Raw genomic sequence first — 13,451 nt, forward strand, 5'->3', positions numbered from 1 at the left:
TTATTGTTGGGAGCTGTCGGAGCTCCCCGCAAGGGCTGAGCTGCAGCAATGGACCTTGGCCTGGGTGCCCCACTCTGTTAGCTCCAGCAGGTTGGGGCTGCGGCCCCTCTTCCTCGGGGGCGAGGGTCCCGCTGGCGTCCGGTCTTGCTGTCCGGAGTGAGAGGACGAGTCTGGAACCACAAGGGCCCCAGTTAGAGATCCTGCAGGTTGAGATGCACCATGCAACACACTTTATCCCCAAGGCTCTCTGCTGGGTTAGGTGGCTAGGATGCAGTATGCAATACACTCAGCCAGGTTAGTTACAGTGTAGTGGGCTGGGTTCAGATATGAAATGACTGCAGGTCAGTTACAGTGTAGTGGGCTGGGTTCAGATATGAAATGACTGCAGGTCAGTTACAGTTTAGTGGGCTGGGTTCAGATATGAAATGACTGCAGGTCAGTTACAGTTTAGTGTGCTGGGTTCAGATATGAAATGACTGCAGGTCAGTTACAGTTTAGTGTGCTGGGTTCAGATATGAAATGACTGCAGGTCAGTTACAGTTTAGTGGGCTGGGTTCAGATATGAAATGACTGCAGGTCAGTTACAGTTTAGTGGGCTGGGTTCAGATATGAAATGACTGCAGGTCAGTTACAGTTTAGTGGGCTGGGTTCAGATATGAAATGACTGCAGGTTAGTTACAGTGTAGTGGGCTGGGTTCAGATATGAAATGACTGCAGGTCAGTTACAGTTTAGTGGGCTGGGTTCAGATATGAAATGACTGCAGGTCAGTTACAGTTTAGTGGGCTGGGTTCAGATATGAAATGACTGCAGGTCAGTTACAGTTTAGTGTGCTGGGTTCAGATGTGAAATGACTGCAGGTCAGTTACAGTTTAGTGGGCTGGGTTCAGATATGAAATGACTGCAGGTCAGTTACAGTTTAGTGTGCTGGGTTCAGATATGAAATGACTGCAGGTCAGTTACAGTTTAGTGGGCTGGGTTCAGATATGAAATGACTGCAGGTTAGTTACAGTTTAGTGGGCTGATAAAATTCAAACCGGACCGTGGGAGGTTTGAATCAAAAAATGGAATAATCATTGGGGTCCTGATTAGCGCAGCGGTCTAAGGCACTGCATCACAGTGCTACAGGCGTAACTACAGAGCCGGCAGCGACCGGGAGAGCGTCATCCGCGTTAGGGGAGGGTTTGGCCAGCCGGGATGTCATTGTCCCATCGTGCTCTAGCGACTCCTGTGGCGGGCTGGGCGTATGCGCGCTGACACGGTCGCTAGTTGGATGGCTTTCCTCTGACACATTGGTTCCGCTGGAATCCGGGTTAAGCGGGCAGTGCGTCAAGAAGCAGTGTGGCTTGGCAGGGTCTTGTTTCGGAGGATGCATGGCTCTCGACCTTCGCCTCTCCTGAGTCTGTACGGGATTTGTAGAGATGGGACAAGACTAACTACCAATTGGATATCACAAAATTGGGGAGAAAAAGGGGTAGAAATTGTTTTATTCGAGGCCACTCTTGAACGTCTAAAATGCGATATAAAGTATAGAGAAATTATAATGGGTCTTGATATTGCAATGGGCCTTGATATTTTCAAATAACTTCCCTTTCTCGCAAATTGATTTGGACAAACACATCTGTGCGGCCCTCCGTTGGATTTATAAATCCCGATGTGGTCCTTGACGCATCAAAAAGTTTGCCTACTCCGTCTAAGCAAAGCAGAGATGTTACACAGAACAGCCAGCAGGTGGCATCACATACATCCCAAAGCTTTTACACTCACTTCACAATCACAACCCACTTTCAAAGCTCACATTTTAGAAGAGGTCATTATATAAATAATTACATCAAATTGTTTAATAATTCTAATAACGGTTATCCAGGTCTTCTACATTGCGTGTAACGTTTGAGCATCGGGGATACAGCAGTTCAAGCCCAGACACTAATAATCAAATCAGACATCTTAGTCACTGGTCAGGTTCCAGTCTGACTACAATGCAGACTGGATAGGTATTTAACATATCAGCTAACCACATCATATGATATAACAATCTGGTGCCCCGACTACACAGTCGATGACGTTGCACACAACCATTGGTTGATGCAATACACTGCCTGGGCATGTAGTCGGACAGGAAGTAGTCGAACAGTGTTTGTAGCGACACGACAATGTCACATGATGACATCACAGGACGGCGAGACTAAACATGATCAGGTGACTTACCGTTGACGTTGCCGTGAGTCTGTGAGCTGTCAGTCATTACTGCCGACTCCACTTCCTCCTGGATTGTGGAGACGGAGCCAAGTAAACCTGAGAGAGAGAAGGGTACATTAACATAACCAACTCACAAATAGAAACTGCACAAATATACAAGAAAGGGGTAATGTTCAGTCCCTCCTAAAACCTGGCCTACAGTGTTCCTGGCGTCTGGCACCTTGGCTACCTTACAACCCTCACCCCTATCTGTGACTGATTGTGTGTATGTGAACTCACTGAGACCCTTGTAGCTGGACAGCGTGTTGTAGACCTGCTTCATCATATGTTGAGGCAGCTCCTCTGTGCATGGTTGAGCATGGGTCTGGGGTAGTCCGTCCCCACCACACAGTTAGTGGCCTTCTGCACCGAGTCGGGGGCCGTCCACGGCTCGTGGATGTACCGGTTAGGGTAGTCCTTCAGCTTGGGTATATACCTCCTGAAATGACATCATACACAACATGGGCAATTCTAGTTCCACCCACAAAACACCCATCATCATCATTGGTGCAGCTTTGACCCTGTTAACACAGCCACAAGAGGGGATGATGGGAAATAATGTTACTGACAGAGTTACTTCTAGAATTGATCCTTGGTAATAATATAAACAATGTTACTTCTAGAATAGATCCTTGGTAATAATATAAACAATGTTACTGACAGAGTTACTTCTAGAATAGATCCTTGGTAATATAAACAATGTTACTGACAGAGTTACTTCTAGAATAGATCCTTGGTAATAATATAAACAATGTTACTGACAGAGTTACTTCTAGAATAGATCCTTGGTAATAATATAAACAATGTTACTTCTAGAATAGATCCTTGGTGTAAAGGTTTTCTTCCAGGGGTGAAGGAGAGGACCAAAATGCAGCGCGGCTAGTGTTAAACATGTTTAATATAAACACAAGTGAAACACTACAAACAACCTACAAAATAACAAATGTGCAAAACCGATACAGACCTATCTGGTGCAGAACACAAACACAGAGACAGGTAACAAACACCCACAAAATCCCAACACAAAACAAGCCTCCTATATATGAGTCTCAATCAGAGACAACGACTACCATCTGTCTCTGATTGAGAACCCACACCAGGCTGACATAGAAACAGACAAACTAGACACACAACATAGAATTCCCACCCAGCTCACGTCCTGACCAACTAAACACATACAAAACAACAGAAAACAGGTCAGGAACGTGACACTTGGTAATAATATAAACAATGTTACTGACAGAGTTACTTCTAGAATAGATCCTTGGTAATAATATAAACAATGTTACTTCTAGAATAGATCCTTGGTAATAATATAAACAATGTTACTGACAGAGTTACTTCTAGAATAGATCCTTGGTAATAATATAAACAATGTTACTTCTAGAATAGATCCTTGGTAATAATATAAAACATGTTACTGACAGAGTTACTTCTAGAATAGATCCTTGGTAATAATATAAAACATGTTACTGACAGAGTTACTTCTAGAATAGATCCTTGGTAATAATATAAACAATGTTACTTCTAGAATAGATCCTTGGTAATAATATAAACAATGTTACTGACAGAGTTACTTCTAGAATAGCTCCTTGGTAATAATATAAACAATGTTACTGACAGAGTTACTTCTAGAATAGATCCTTGGTAATAATATAAACAATGTTACTGACAGAGTTACTTCTAGAATAGCTCCTTGGTAATAATATAAACAATGTTACTGACAGAGTTACTTCTAGAATAGATCCTTGGTAATAATATAAACAATGTTACTGACAGAGTTACTTCTAGAATAGATCCTTGGTAATAATATAAACAATGTTACTGACAGAGTTACTTCTAGAATAGATCCTTGGTAATAATATAAACAATGTTACTGACAGAGTTACTTCTAGAATAGATCCTTGGTAATAATATAAACAATGTTACTGACAGAGTTACTTCTAGAATAGATCCTTGGTAATAATATAAACAATGTTACTGACAGAGTTACTTCTAGAATAGCTCCTTGGTAATAATATAAACAATGTTACTGACAGAGTTACTTCTAGAATAGATCCTTGGTAATAATATAAACAATGTTACTGACAGAGTTACTTCTAGAATAGATCCTTGGTAATAATATAAACAATGTTACTGACAGAGTTACTTCTAGAATAGCTCCTTGGTAATAATATAAACAATGTTACTGACAGAGTTACTTCTAGAATAGCTCCTTGGTAATAATATAAAACATGTTACTGACAGAGTTACTTCTAGAATAGATCCTTGGTAATAATATAAAACATGTTACTGACAGAGTTACTTCTAGAATAGATCCTTGGTAATAATATAAACAATGTTACTGACAGAGTTACTTCTAGAATAGATCCTTGGTAATAATATAAACAATGTTACTGACAGAGTTACTTCTAGAATAGATCCTTGGTAATAATATAAACAATGTTACTGACAGAGTTACTTCTAGAATAGACTCTTGGTAATAACATAAAATAATGTTACTGACAGAGTTACTTCTAGATTAGATCCTTGGTAATAATATAAAACAATGTTACTGACAGAGTTACTTCTAGAATAGATCCTTGGTAATAATATAAAACATGTTACTGACAGAGTTACTTCTAGAATAGATCCTTGGTAATAATATAAAACATGTTACTGACAGAGTTACTTCTAGAATAGATCCTTGGTAATAATATAAACAATGTTACTTCTAGAATAGATCCTTGGTAATAATATAAAACATGTTACTGACAGAGTTACTTCTAGAATAGATCCTTGGTAATAATATAAAACATGGCTGAATCAGAGAAGCGTGACTGGGTCTTGACGCGCACACACACACACATTGATGTTGGATGTTGCATGAGGGCTAAAGCTGACTGTTACGCTACCAGCCATGTAATTACATGACGTTACACAACCAAAAACTAGCTCAAGGGGAGAGCAATGCAACACAGAGCAATTCATATCACCGCCTGTCAGTCGACCGATGGAAAAACATCGAGCCGTCAAAAAGTTTCCCAACCAGGTGAATCTGACTGACGTCCTGGCAGCTCTGCTCGGGTGTTCAACGAGAGATCGGTCTCCATTGTGATATGAATCTGTCAAGTACACTACTGTAGAGGGGCCTGTGGGGATTGGACAGCCTGTGTGTGCGCTCTGTGTGTACCTAATGTAGTCTCCGCTGGGGTCAGTCCCCCGGCCGAAGCCTACAGGACAGTAGCAGTGGAAGAACTGCTGGAAGAAGGAGCTGCAGGAGAGCCACATCCAGCTGCCTGCGTTCACACTCCAGTCTGCATCCAGGAGCAGCTCCTCAAACACCTGCAATACATCACATATAGAAATATAACACTATTCAACCAGTCACCTGGTTGTTCAGAAGGGATACAGCGTTTGTCAAAATGGACTCTTCCTAGCAGGTAAGGAGAATTAGGTTAAGGTTAGGAGAATTGGGTTAAGGTTAGGAGAATTAGGTTAAGGTTAGGAAAAGGGTAAGGGTTAGTTAAAATGCAAAACATTTCAACTTTTGACATCAATTTGACAAAAGCTGTATCCCATCTAGACATGACCCAGTCACCTAGGCCTAAACCAATGCTCAAACACACACACACACACACACACACACACACACACACACACACACACACACACACACACACACACACACACACACACACACACACACACACACACACACACACACACACACAGACACACAGACACACAGACACACAGACACACCCCTCCTCAACACTTGTAACAAATAGAGATACATTATTAAAGTTAGAGTACTTAACTGAAACAATAACAAAGCGGTCACCACGCCTCTTTTTTGGTAAAAAATAATCGAAAATGTGAACTAGTTTGTATTGGACAAATTCAGGTAGGTCCCTACTGAAGATACCCCAGTAATGAGCAGATAGAGAGAGATAGACCCTCATCTGAGAGTCTGGTTAGATGGTGAAAACTAACCCTCCTCTGGGAGTCTTTGGGTGTGCAGGTCTTTGCTGCAGCCCTGCTCTAACACACAGCTAATCATCATCATCAGATTACGACAGATTTCTACCTTGTCAGCTCAGGGATTCGATCTTGCAACCTTTCGGTTACAAGTCCAACGCTCTAACCACTAGGCTACCTGCCGCCCCATGTGTGGTGGACCAACCTTCACATGATGGCAAATGAGCTATCGCTCTGTGTGTCTACAAAACATACTGTAGGTTTATCATAAGGAAAAGTACTTGAAGAAGCATCCACACTAACTTTATCTTCAGTGTTTGTGATAGAGGTGGCCAGGGAGCCTTGGCCGGCTGGTCACTTTGCCAGGCCTGGATACACCCAGATCAGGTGACTCACCTTTTTGTCCATATGATTGTTCAGTCTCTCCAGTGCCTCAGTCTCCCCGCCCCTCCACGCAGCAGGACCCAAGCCGTGATTCTTAAAACCTGCCTGATAAAAAAAAAGTCTAATTAATTCCATTCAAAATCAAACCGATTTATCATCACTAGCAGATGATGATGAGAGATACCAACACACACACACATGTCCCTCACCTAGTTCATCGAGGGAGGGCACTCTGTAACGCTCATCGTAACTGGCCGCGATACCTGTCTGGCAGCAGTCCATCTGTTGTCGGGTGACAGTGGGGAGGGGCTTCTTGGGCAGCTCCAGCCGCTGGACGATGGCCTGGAAACGCTTGAAGGTCAGCGGGGGCATGTCGTTGTTCATCTCAATGATCCTAGAACAGAGAAACCACAGGTGTTCACTAACCAGGTCGTATTCATTAGTTACTGTACCGAATGGAAGAAAATGGACTGAAACAGGGAGGGACTACCTGAACTTTTCATTGCAGAAGTTTTGCTACAGTGTGCTATAATGAATATTAATGGGAGGTACTGCTTCATTGCTCTGAGCTGCTGATATAACTTTTCCAAAGCAAAGCCCTCGTCTGAATTAGATTTTTTCTGATCCGTTTTTGCCTCTAAGATTTTTAACAAAAGGCCACATCCTGGATTCATAAGGAGGGGGACAGACCAGAGTCTGTTCCCATAAGGAGGGGGACAGACCAGAGTCTGTTCCCGTAAGGAGGGGGACAGACCAGAGTCTGTTCCCGTAAGGAGGGGGACAGACCAGAGTCTGTTCCTGTAAGGAGGGGGACAGACCAGAGTCTGTTCCCGTAAGGAGGGGGACAGACCAGAGTCTGTTCCCGTAAGGAGGGGGACAGACCAGAGTCTGTTCCCGTAAGGAGAGGGACAGACCAGAGACTGTTCCCGTAAGGAGGGGGACAGACCAGAGTCTGTTCCCGTAAGGAGAGGGACAGACCAGAGACTGTTCCCGTAAGGAGGGGGACAGACCAGAGTCTGTTCCCATAAGGAGGGGGACAGACCAGAGTCTGTTCCCGTAAGGAGGGGGACAGACCAGAGTCTGTTCCCGTAAGGAGGGGGACAGACCAGAGTCTGTTCCCGTAAGGAGGGGGACAGACCAGAGTCTGTTCCCGTAAGGAGGGGGACAGACCAGAGTCTGTTCCTGTAAGGAGGGGGACAGACCAGAGTCTGTTCCTGTAAGGAGGGGGACAGACCAGAGTCTGTTCCTGTAAGGAGGGGGACAGACCAGAGTCTGTTCCAGTCTTCCCCAAAATGTACAGTACCAGTCAAATGTTTGGACACCTACTCATTCCAGGGTTCTTCTTTATTTTCTACATTTTCTACATTGTAGAATAATAGTGAATACATCAAACTATGTATTCATGTAGTACCCAAAAAAAGTGTTAAACAAATCTAAATATATTTTAGATTCTTCAAAAGTAGCCACCCTTTGCGTTGATGACAGCTTTTCCAACAGTCTTGAAGGAGTTCCCACAAGGAGTTCCCACACTTGTTGGCTGCTTTTCCTTCACTCTGCGGTCCAACTCATCCCAAACCATCTCAATTGGGTTGAGGTCGGGTGATTGTGGAGGTCAGGTCATCTGATGCAGCACTCCATCACTCTCTTTCTTGGTGAAATAGCCCTTACACAGCCTGGAGTTGGGTTGGGTTATTTGTCCTGTTGAAAAACAAATGATAGTCCCACTAAGCGCAAACCAGAATAGATGGCGTACCGCTGCAGAATGCTGTGGTAGCCATACTGGTTAAGTGTGTCATGAATTCTAAATAAATCACCAACAGTGTCACCAGCAAAGCACCCCCAACATGACACCTCCTCCTCCATGCTTCACGGTGGGAGCCACACATGCGGAGATCATCCGGTCACCTACTCTGTGTCTCACAAAAATCTCAAATTTGGACTCCTCAGACCAAAGGACAGATTTCCACCGGTCTAATGTCCATTGCTCATGTTTCTTTGCCCAAGCAAGTCTCTTCTTATTATTGGTCCTTTAGTAGTGGTTTCTTTGCAGCAATTCAACCATGAAGGCCTGATTCACACAGTCTCCACTCCACTGAACAGTTGATGTTGAGATGTGTCTGTTACTTGAACTCCATGAAGCATTTATTTGGGCTGAAATCTGAGGTGCAGTTAAACTTCTTATGGCTGCAAGCCCGACGTCGGTACACTTATGACAACAGCCAGCTCAAGTGCAGGGCGCGAAATTCAAAATATTTAACTTTCACACATTAACAAGTCCAATACAGCATATGAAAGGTACACATCTTGTGAATCCAGCCAACATGTCCGATTTTTAAAATGTTTTACAGCGAAAACACCACGTATATTTATGTTAGCTCACCACCAAATACAAAAAAGGACAGACATTTTTCACAGCACAGGTAGCATGCACAAAGCCAACCTAACTAACCAAGAACCAACCAAACTAACCAACAAACAACTTCATCAGATGACAGTCTTATAACATGTTATTCAATAAATCTATGTTTTGTTCGAAAAATGTGCATATTTCAGGTATAAATCATAGTTTACATTGCAGCTACAATCAGAAATTGCACCGAAAGCAGACAGAATAATTACAGACACCAACGCCAAATAACTAAATACTCATCATAAAACATTTCTGAAAAATACATAGTGTACAGCAATTGAAAGACAGGCATCTTGTGATTCCAGACAATATTTCCGATTTATCAAGTGTTTTACAGCGAAAACAGAATATAGCGTTATATTAGCTTACCACAATAGCCAAAAACACAAGCAATTTCCCAGTAGCAAAAGTAAGCGATCGTAACAAACAAGCAAAAGATATATAATTTTTGACTAACCTTGATTTTTTTCCTCAGATGACAGTCCTATAACATCAGGTTATACATACACTTATGTTTTGTTCGAAAATGTGCATATTTAGAGCTGAAATCAATGGTTACACATTGTGCTAACTTAGCTACTTTTTCCCACTACGTCCGGATTTTTCCTGACACTTTTTCTGACACACATATTCTGACCAAATAGCTATTCATAAACATAACAAAAAAATACATGTTGTATAGGAAATGATAGATCCATTAGTTCTTAATGAAATCGCAGTGTTAGAATTCTAAAAATAACTTCATTACGATATGCAGCTTCGGTATAGCTAGAGTACCCAAACGTTGGGCGCCCACGACTAGTTCACATGTACGACAGATATATGAAATAGCATCATAAAATGTTTCTTACTTTTGCTGATCTTTCATCAGAATGTTGGACAAGGTGTCCTTTGTCCAGAACAATCGTTGTTTGGATTTAGAACGGCAACTTTCCCTCTTGATTTAGCACGCGCACTAGCCAAGTGGCACGGATCTCTCCATCGTCAACAAAGTCAGAGAACGGAACACGGCAAAACTCCCGAAAAAATTTCAATAATCTGATTAAACTATATTGAAAAAACATACTTTACGATGATATGGTCACATGTATCAAATAAAATCAAAGCCGGAGATAGTAGTCGTCCATAACGGCAGCTAAACAGAAGGCAATCCCACTGTCCACCTCGCGCTCCCAAGAGTACCGAAAATGAGGGACACGTCATACAAAGAGCTTGTATTCCAATTCAGACCAAGATAAACACTAAATTTCTTCTCTCACAGCCTCTTGACATCCAGGGGAAGGTCTATGAAGTGCACGTAGACTCTTACGTATCATGCCCATGTATAGGCAGGAAGAAGAACAGAGCCTCGATTTCAGACTTTCCACTTCCTGGTCAGGAAGTTTGTGCCAAATGAGTTCTGTTTGACTCACAGATATAATTCAAACGGTTTTAGAAACTAGAGAGTGTTTTCTATCCAATAGTAATAATAATATGCATATTGTACGAGCAAGAATTGAGTACGAGGCCGTTTGAAATGGGCACCTTTAATCAGAGCTACTCAATACTGCCCCTGCAGCCATAAAAAGTTTTAACTATAATAAACTTATCCTCTGCAGCAGAGGTAACTCTTGGTCTTCCTTTCCTGTGGCGGTCCTCATGAGAGCCAGTTTCATCATCGCGTTTGATGGTTTTTGCGACTGCAATTGAAGAAACTTTCAAACTTCTTGAAATGTTTCAGATTGACTGACTGACCTTCATGTCTTAAAGTAATGGACTGTCGTTTCTCTTTGCTTATTTGAGCTGTTCTTGCCATAATATGGAATTGGTCTTTTACCAAATAGGGACATCTGTATACCAACCCGTCCTTGTCACAACACAACTGATAGGCTCACACGCATTAAAGGAGGAAAGAAATTCCGCAAATTAACTTTCAACAAGGCACACCTGTTAATTGAAATGCATTCCAGGTGACTACCTGGTTGAGCTGGTTGAGAGGATTCCAAGAGTGTGCAAAGCTGTCATCAAGGCAATGGGTGGTTACTTGGAAGAATCTCATATCAAAAATATATTTTGATTTGTTTAACACTTTTTTGGTTACTACATGATTCCATGTGTTATTTCATAGTTTGGATGTCTACACAATTATTCTACAATGTAGAAAATAGTAAAAATAAAGAAAAACCCTGGAATGAGTAGGTGTGCCCATACTTTTGACTGGTACTGTAGATAAACAGTCATTTTAAGAGTATTTCCTGGCATCTGGCATCTCAGCCCCTGCCACGTCTTCATTCCTTCACAGAGCCACAATGGCAGCCAAGGGTTATAATGAAACCCAGAGGGAACCTTTTGTAAACAGACAGTCCTGTTCTGAGGACAGGAAGTTTGGGGGAGGGAATCAAGCGTGCACACAGACACACACAGGAGAGGGAAACGTTTTGAATCAATTTGTTGTTTACCTCAGTACAACAGATGCAGCATGTGCTGTGCCAGCGTGTAATCACAGTTAATACCAAAGTCTGCATCACTGAAGGTCACAGTTTTTTAATTAGCCCAGCGGCACAGCTGCAGTAGCAGACTAGCATTTACAAGTCAACATAATTCAGGACATTCAGATTACTAATAGCTGTGCCTGTGACATCTAAAAAGCTTACCAAGGAAATGTAATCCTGGTAATCTATTGTAGGTGTTTTGGGGGGACTCGGATGGCTTGTAGGCTTTCTGCAAGGTACGTGATGAATGACTGATGTTCTGGGACTCGAACAGGAAAAAATACTTTTGAAAAACGACAGTTTGAGCAGTGTGTATTTATGAGAGCCTTTGCATGGTCAATCAGATGTCTTCAATGGCTGTGCAGCATTTACTGTGACACGGACTCTGCAGAAGTCAGGACATTCATACTTCTTGGGCATCGCAGAGCTGTTGTGAAGGATGTTGTCAAGGAAGTGAGTTTGTTTATACAGGACCTGCCACCCTCACCTACCGTCAACCAATCATGTCAATGCGGAGCTATACAGGAGCTCTCTACATTGTTACAACATTTGGGAGGTGTAAGGCATGTGGTATGGAACTAGATTGGGCCTTTGCATGCCTCCGGAGGCTCCACCATTGCGTCTAACGATCCATAGTACGGCGCCTCTGATCACATTTTCAGATCGAGCATAAATTGGCTCTTAAGAAGTCCAAACCTTGTCGTTTATAACGGTTATAGACTGTGTTTAATATAATGGAGAAGGGAGGATCAACCTTTACTGCCTCAGCCCTTATACAACAGTATCAGTAATGCAGGCTGGCTCTACCCCTCCCTTCTCCATTATATTAAACACAGTCTATAACCGTTATAAATGAGAAGCTTTGGAGTTCTTAAGAGCCAATTTATGCTCGATCTGATGAGAGAGAGAGCGAAAGACTCAAATGCAGAGAATGAGAAAGAGAGAGCAATGGAATTCATCAGATATACAGAGCAGAGAAAACCTCAGACTAAACCAATCTTTTTCAGCAGTCCTATTGCAGTAAGAAAAACTGACTGAAAGATATTGGGCTATAGATAGATAGAGCAGGAACACTGTGCACCGCTCTATCAGGACAGAGCCGCCTTGTCTGGCGCTAGGCAGGCACATGCTGTCCACCATGGCTGACTGCTGCAGAGATCCCCTCAGCACATGTTGTGTAGTGTGACAGTGTCATCATCTCTCACAACCAGTAAGGGGAGATTATCAGGCTGGGTATGAGACTGTGTAATTGACAGTGTGTGTGGGCTTGTTCTGGACCAACAGGGGAAGACAAAAGACGTCATGCGAGGGTTGACTTTGTTGTTGCAGTGGGCAGGGTCTCCCTTCACGTCAACAAGAGAAGTACAACTTCCCCTCTCCCTACATCTTCTCTCATCTAGCCTTTCCCATTAGGACTGGGAATTGCCATGGATCTCACAATATTATCATGATACTATCACGATATTTAAGTGCTGTTATGATATGTATTGCTATTCTCACGACTCTATATGTATTGTGATTCGAATACTACGCTTTTATGTTCCAAACATATTGCTCACTATATGTCTGCTGCAGAGAGACTAGAGAGAGCACGATAAAACAAAATTGGCTTACCAATTAAGATGGAAAACAAGCGGTAGGATTAAAAATACCAGAGTTTTGGCACAGGTACAGCTGACTAGCGCTAGCTAATGCTACCTACAGCAGCAAAGAAAACATTTTTTTATATATTCAGCTCCAGTCAAAAGTTTGGACACACCTACTCATTCCAGGTTTTTTCTTTATTGTTTTTACATTACAGAATAATAGTGAAGACATCAAAACTATGAAATAACACATATGGAATCATGTAGTAATTTTTTTTTTTTTAAACTAATCCAAATATATTTTATATTTCAGATTCTTCAAAGTAGCCACCCTTTGCCTTGATGTCGGCTTGGCACACTCTTGGCTTTCTCTCAGCCATGCAAGGGTGGCTACTTTGAAGAAT

At 42.3% G+C, this 13,451-nt stretch overlaps 1 pseudogene; it reads right to left on the bottom strand.

Moving 5' to 3' along the window:
• Nucleotides 1-13,451, bottom strand: part of LOC120053290 — a 27,289-nt pseudogene continuing 13,838 nt past the window's right edge.

Source organism: Salvelinus namaycush, chromosome 1, assembly GCF_016432855.1.
Source record: "Salvelinus namaycush isolate Seneca chromosome 1, SaNama_1.0, whole genome shotgun sequence".
In the NCBI taxonomy this organism is placed as follows: domain Eukaryota; kingdom Metazoa; phylum Chordata; class Actinopteri; order Salmoniformes; family Salmonidae; genus Salvelinus; species Salvelinus namaycush.